The sequence below is a fragment of the Hippocampus comes genome, unplaced genomic scaffold (genome assembly GCF_001891065.2).
Source record: "Hippocampus comes isolate QL1 unplaced genomic scaffold, H_comes_QL1_v1.1 scaffold86, whole genome shotgun sequence".
NCBI classification, from domain to species: domain Eukaryota; kingdom Metazoa; phylum Chordata; class Actinopteri; order Syngnathiformes; family Syngnathidae; genus Hippocampus; species Hippocampus comes.
The window spans coordinates 4788940-4796476 of NW_017805882.1; the positions used below are offsets into that span (position 1 = coordinate 4788940).

Consider the following 7537-nt stretch of genomic DNA (forward strand, 5'->3'; position numbering starts at 1 on the left):
ATACCAACATCTCGCTTCTAAAATGAGAAAAATTGTGCTAGAATGGCCTTGGGGTTTGGTCTTGACGTCGGGGATATCTTCATTAATATTTGAATTTGTTTTTTAGTAAAACACTTTCATTTACAACATGATGATGCTTTACAAACCAAGGATAAAGCTAAACCATTTTATATGGTGAGGTGAGTTAAGTCATTTATACAAACCACAGAGAAATACCTTCATCTCATCTGGACATGTTTAACCCTATAATGCCATTCGTATCATATTTGATAGATGCAGTTTCATTCTGTAACTCATTCTTTATAGTACATTAAATCATCTGTATCAAATTTGATACTGCAGGTTTAAAATATGATTTTCCCCAAATTTTCTGTTTTTGATGTAATCTACGTGATGCTTATAAATGTGATACAACAAATATCTAAAACAAAATAATATGGCAAAAATATTTTTGTGGATTTTGTTATAAGGGTTAATGAACATCTCAGTTCCCAAAAATCAGATTTTTCTGGCTATTCCTTGATAGGTCAGGCATTAAAGGGTTAAAACCTTTGACTGGTGTCAGAATTAGAGACTCTTTACTGTCCCTGAAAGGGAAATTATTGTTGCAGCGGGAGCATATACAGGACAAGGCACAAAAAGAGAAAATAAGAATTAGAAAGAAAAAAAAACAGATTCAAAACAACAACAAAATGAAAGGAAACATTGTACTTGTACAGGTTGTTGCTAACATCTATTCAATCCAGAGCTAATTCCATGAAGAGACAATTATCAGCTACTGCAAAAAGTGCAACATGCAGATGTGCACATAAGCAATGGGAACTAATAACATGAGCAATCTAAAAGCTAGCTGCAATTAAATTAAAAAAGAAAAATGCACTTGAGATTAATCAAATCTGGAGCCTCCTTGTCCCCCTCTTAGGAACCCTAAAGCAGTCTGGGGGCAAAGGCTCAAATTCATTTTGGAATTGATGATTTTGGATTTGACACATTACATATTGTAAAAGGTTGCTCAGAAGTAAAACAACTTGAGCCTGAAACTTACCTTCCAGATAAATTACCTGAATCAAAAAATAAAAGAACCGGTCAAATGTAATTTTTCACAACAGCATGGGGGAAATGAGAGCATTTCTAATTCTTGGAAAAGGTTCACGTATTAAAGAGAATTCAAGGAACCGTCTGCTAGAGTTGTCACGGCGACACAACAGTGGCTACCAGTGTGCTATCGCATAAAACATGGCTTGTATTTTTCAGTTATTCTGAATGAACATATAGAAAATGTCATAGAAATTTCAAATTTAGTCCAACCTTTGACACTGAAATTAAGTGGTTAGCACTGAATAACAATACAAGAATACGCCTAACAGAGCCTAGGACAGCAAATACAGATGTTTCCGAACCTTGATACTTTATCTCGCTGCATCTCCACAATGAGTTTCCATGAATGAGAAGGATAATCTCAACTAAATAGTTGATTAATTCCAGATTTTCTCACACACCACTGAGAAAAGTATGAAGTCAGATGTCATGATGTGGAAAGATGCTGGTAAGAGTTCCTGTGCATTGTGGGCCAGAACGATGAAAGGCGCTTCCTGGATGAATGGGACGTCCACTGAACTATGAATCATCAAAGCGGAAAGACAACAAGGAGACAGGGAGGTTAAAAGGGGCTACAGATCTCTGCTGGAATCGGTTGAGGTTGGTGTGTTTTTGCTTTCATACTGTGAGAGGAGTGCAAGGTGACGCAAGTACCAGGATCCGTGGCACAGCAGCAGACGTCAGAAAGGAAGCAAGACCTCATCGACATGTTGGTTTGAATTCGCACTCGGTTCGTGTGACGAGGGTTGGAGAAGGGTGAGAAGAAGGTTGATTAAGATGTTAAATACTGAAAGAAAATGGTGTAGAGGGGAGCAAAGGACAAATGAGGTTTTTGCAAGGTGAGGTTTTCTGGGTAAATGATGGTGCCAATCTGGCTAATGCAAAACATTGAAGGATTGACTTTCACGTTTTGTTCTTCGACTTCGACTCTATTGGGGCCAATTAAAGTCAGGCCCACCAGGTTAAGCAGAAAGGAGATTTCTCTGTTCCCCAACAGTGGCCTGGTCATTTATTTGCATTACCACCGTGTGCCACGGCTGGAGTGAAACAGTGGTGGATGGTGATCTCCTGCAAGTCATATCTTTGTGTTTTATGATTTTGTTGTTTTATGCTTTGGAGTTTGTGTTTCATGAATTTTGACTGAAAGAAAATGGTGTCGAGGGGAGCAAAGGACAAATGAGGTTTTTGGAAGGTGAGATTTTCTGGGTAAATGATGGTGCCAATCTGGCTAATGCAAAACATTGAAGGATTGACTTTCACGTTTTGTTCTTCGACTTCGAGTCTGTTGGGGCCAATTAAAGTCAGACCCACCAGGTTAAGCAGAAAGGAGATTTCTCTGTGTGGCCTGGTCATTTATTTGCATTACCACCGTGTGCCAGGGCTGGAGTGAAACAGTGGTGGACGGTGATCTCCTGCAAGTCATATCTTTGTTTTTGTTTTCTGATTTTGCTGTTTTATGCTTTGGAGTTTGTGTTTCATGAATTTTTCTGTATTGTAACTCAGCTTCATGCTGATTTGGTGTGCTATATTGGATTGGCCGATATTTTGCATTCTATGCGCATTTTGTCATAGGCTGGAATGTCTTCATTCGCTGATCCAATCAATGACATCATTGATCTGATCTGTAAATGAAGACATCACAGATTCAGTGTTTCACACATATATATTTATCTATGGCTTAAATGAATTTTGGCCATCACTAAAATATTTTGGCACTAGCTGTCAATAGGTAACCGTTATATGAACTTTTGCTATGTGGAGATGCCGCTCTGCTCCTTTGTGTGCGTCCTGCTAATCGATACTCATACCAATTTCCTATCTGATACCAAACTGAAAATACAGTACCGTATTTTCCACATTATAAGGTGCTTCGGAGTATAAGGCGCGCCTTTAATGAATGGCCTATTTTAAAACCGTTTTCCACATTAAAAGGTGCATACAATCGAAGCTACAATAGTGGCTGTGGTTGCGTTATGCATCCAGTAGATGGAGCTATGCTAAAGGGAATACAATACAAAACAACTATATGGAGCTTTCACGACCGCTGCAGCTGTAACAACCCGATTCACAGAACATTTAAAATACTACGTTCTAGATATCAAAATAGTGATCCATATAAAAGGCGGACTGTCGGCTTTTGAGAAAAGTGAATGCATTTAGATGCGGAAAATACGGGAAGTAAGATAACTGACGTATCTAATAAATCTTGGCAGTATCGGAGGCATCGACAGCTCAAACGGTTAGCGCACTGTAACTTTTGTCATGTATGGTGGATGACCACTTCCCTTTGTTGTTCAGTCTGTCACCTGGGGGCGGCTTTGTGGAACAAGCATACTAAGTGCCAGCTTTTGTCCATCAACTAAACTCAACTCAACTGTATTTACAGAGCACTTTCAAACAGCCATAGCTGCATACAAAGTGCTGTACATGGAGCAATTAACATATACAATATACAACAATAAAGCAATAATCAGTAACAAAGATGGTAGTAGGCACCAAACAGTAAAACTAAGATCAAATCAATAACATCAAATCAAGCTCTCTCTGTCATTCTTATCAATCACCGTTTGGAAATGTTAATTTTCACTTCTAAGAGGACGAGTGATGATTGACATGATAGGAGACAAGTTACGATATACAGTGCCCTGCAAAAGTATTAGCCCCCCCCCCTTGAACTTGTTGACCCAGATCAAATTCAAAATTAAATTCGATTTACCTTTCCAAGCACTTTGCCAGAGTTTGCTCTGAGGGGAAAGCTGTCTCCTCCTTTCTGCAGTGCTGATATCTATGAAAGAAAAAAAAAACACGTATACTGGAGGTCAGAAACATAATTAAGAATTTTAAAAAACAGTTACTTTATGAAAGGTATGACTGATTTGTTTTCTTTATTCTCTGGTTCTTTTTGATGCATGAACTTTTCAATACCAACATCTCGCTTCTAAAATGAGAAAAATTGTGCTAGAATGGCCTTGGGGTTTGGTCTTGACGTCGGGGATATCTTCATTAATATTTGAATTTGTTTTTTAGTAAAACACTTTCATTTACAACATGATGATGCTTTACAAACCAAGGATAAAGCTAAACCATTTTATATGGTGAGGTGAGTTAAGTCATTTATACAAACCACAGAGAAATACCTTCATCTCATCTGGACATGGATTATCCGGTAGGGGGCACACTGATTTCTCCTTAGTTTGTAAAGTGTCGGCAGGGATTAAATTTAGATGTTATAAGCACATGTGTAAGTGGTTTAAAAATTCCCTTCTTTATAAATCTCGTTAAATCTTAAAATGCATGAACCGTTTTCCACATTAAAAGGTGCATACAATCGAAGCTACAATAGTGGCTGTGGTTGCGTTATGCATCCAGTAGATGGAGCTATGCTAAAGGGAATACAATACAAAACAACTATATGGAGCTTTCACGACCGCTGCAGCTGTAACAACCCGATTCACAGAACATTTAAAATACTACGTTCTAGATATCAAAATAGTGATCCATATAAAAGGCGGACTGTCGGCTTTTGAGAAAAGTGAATGCATTTAGATGCGGAAAATACGGGAAGTAAGATAACTGACGTATCTAATAAATCTTGGCAGTATCGGAGGCATCGACAGCTCAAACGGTTAGCGCACTGTAACTTTTGTCATGTATGGTGGATGACCACTTCCCTTTGTTGTTCAGTCTGTCACCTGGGGGCGGCTTTGTGGAACAAGCATACTAAGTGCCAGCTTTTGTCCATCAACTAAACTCAACTCAACTGTATTTACAGAGCACTTTCAAACAGCCATAGCTGCATACAAAGTGCTGTACATGGAGCAATTAACATATACAATATACAACAATAAAGCAATAATCAGTAACAAAGATGGTAGTAGGCACCAAACAGTAAAACTAAGATCAAATCAATAACATCAAATCAAGCTCTCTCTGTCATTCTTATCAATCACCGTTTGGAAATGTTAATTTTCACTTCTAAGAGGACGAGTGATGATTGACATGATAGGAGACAAGTTACGATATACAGTGCCCTGCAAAAGTATTAGCCCCCCCCCCTTGAACTTGTTGACCCAGATCAAATTCAAAATTAAATTCGATTTACCTTTCCAAGCACTTTGCCAGAGTTTGCTCTGAGGGGAAAGCTGTCTCCTCCTTTCTGCAGTGCTGATATCTATGAAAGAAAAAAAAAACACGTATACTGGAGGTCAGAAACATAATTAAGAATTTTAAAAAACAGTTACTTTATGAAAGGTATGACTGATTTGTTTTCTTTATTCTCTGGTTCTTTTTGATGCATGAACTTTTCAATACCAACATCTCGCTTCTAAAATGAGAAAAATTGTGCTAGAATGGCCTTGGGGTTTGGTCTTGACGTCGGGGATATCTTCATTAATATTTGAATTTGTTTTTTAGTAAAACACTTTCATTTACAACATGATGATGCTTTACAAACCAAGGATAAAGCTAAACCATTTTATATGGTGAGGTGAGTTAAGTCATTTATACAAACCACAGAGAAATACCTTCATCTCATCTGGACATGTTTAACCCTATAATGCCATTCGTATCATATTTGATAGATGCAGTTTCATTCTGTAACTCATTCTTTATAGTACATTAAATCATCTGTATCAAATTTGATACTGCAGGTTTAAAATATGATTTTCCCCAAATTTTCTGTTTTTGATGTAATCTACGTGATGCTTATAAATGTGATACAACAAATATCTAAAACAAAATAATATGGCAAAAATATTTTTGTGGATTTTGTTATAAGGGTTAATGAACATCTCAGTTCCCAAAAATCAGATTTTTCTGGCTATTCCTTGATAGGTCAGGCATTAAAGGGTTAAAACCTTTGACTGGTGTCAGAATTAGAGACTCTTTACTGTCCCTGAAAGGGAAATTATTGTTGCAGCGGGAGCATATACAGGACAAGGCACAAAAAGAGAAAATAAGAATTAGAAAGAAAAAAAAACAGATTCAAAACAACAACAAAATGAAAGGAAACATTGTACTTGTACAGGTTGTTGCTAACATCTATTCAATCCAGAGCTAATTCCATGAAGAGACAATTATCAGCTACTGCAAAAAGTGCAACATGCAGATGTGCACATAAGCAATGGGAACTAATAACATGAGCAATCTAAAAGCTAGCTGCAATTAAATTAAAAAAGAAAAATGCACTTGAGATTAATCAAATCTGGAGCCTCCTTGTCCCCCTCTTAGGAACCCTAAAGCAGTCTGGGGGCAAAGGCTCAAATTCATTTTGGAATTGATGATTTTGGATTTGACACATTACATATTGTAAAAGGTTGCTCAGAAGTAAAACAACTTGAGCCTGAAACTTACCTTCCAGATAAATTACCTGAATCAAAAAATAAAAGAACCGGTCAAATGTAATTTTTCACAACAGCATGGGGGAAATGAGAGCATTTCTAATTCTTGGAAAAGGTTCACGTATTAAAGAGAATTCAAGGAACCGTCTGCTAGAGTTGTCACGGCGACACAACAGTGGCTACCAGTGTGCTATCGCATAAAACATGGCTTGTATTTTTCAGTTATTCTGAATGAACATATAGAAAATGTCATAGAAATTTCAAATTTAGTCCAACCTTTGACACTGAAATTAAGTGGTTAGCACTGAATAACAATACAAGAATACGCCTAACAGAGCCTAGGACAGCAAATACAGATGTTTCCGAACCTTGATACTTTATCTCGCTGCATCTCCACAATGAGTTTCCATGAATGAGAAGGATAATCTCAACTAAATAGTTGATTAATTCCAGATTTTCTCACACACCACTGAGAAAAGTATGAAGTCAGATGTCATGATGTGGAAAGATGCTGGTAAGAGTTCCTGTGCATTGTGGGCCAGAACGATGAAAGGCGCTTCCTGGATGAATGGGACGTCCACTGAACTATGAATCATCAAAGCGGAAAGACAACAAGGAGACAGGGAGGTTAAAAGGGGCTACAGATCTCTGCTGGAATCGGTTGAGGTTGGTGTGTTTTTGCTTTCATACTGTGAGAGGAGTGCAAGGTGACGCAAGTACCAGGATCCGTGGCACAGCAGCAGACGTCAGAAAGGAAGCAAGACCTCATCGACATGTTGGTTTGAATTCGCACTCGGTTCGTGTGACGAGGGTTGGAGAAGGGTGAGAAGAAGGTTGATTAAGATGTTAAAGACTGAAAGAAAATGGTGTCGAGGGGAGCAAAGGACAAATGAGGTTTTTGGAAGGTGAGATTTTCTGGGTAAATGATGGTGCCAATCTGGCTAATGCAAAACATTGAAGGATTGACTTTCACGTTTTGTTCTTCGACTTCGAGTCTGTTGGGGCCAATTAAAGTCAGGCCCACCAGGTTAAGCAGAAAGGAGATTTCTCTGTTCCCCAACAGTGGCCTGGTCATTTATTTGCATTACCACCGTGTGCCA

General features: G+C 38.1%; 1 long non-coding RNA gene across 1 annotated transcript; it reads right to left on the reverse strand.

Annotated features, from left to right (window-relative positions):
- Window positions 1–5198: 5198 nt before the first annotated feature.
- LOC109527231 (uncharacterized) lies at window positions 5199–7421 on the reverse strand. The gene is made up of 3 exons (XR_002170497.1): window positions 7128–7421; window positions 6905–7022; window positions 5199–5269 (listed from the first exon to the last, which is right to left on the reverse strand). It is a non-coding gene; the product is annotated as an uncharacterized LOC109527231 (long non-coding RNA).
- Between the last annotated feature and the right edge of the window lie 116 nt (window positions 7422–7537).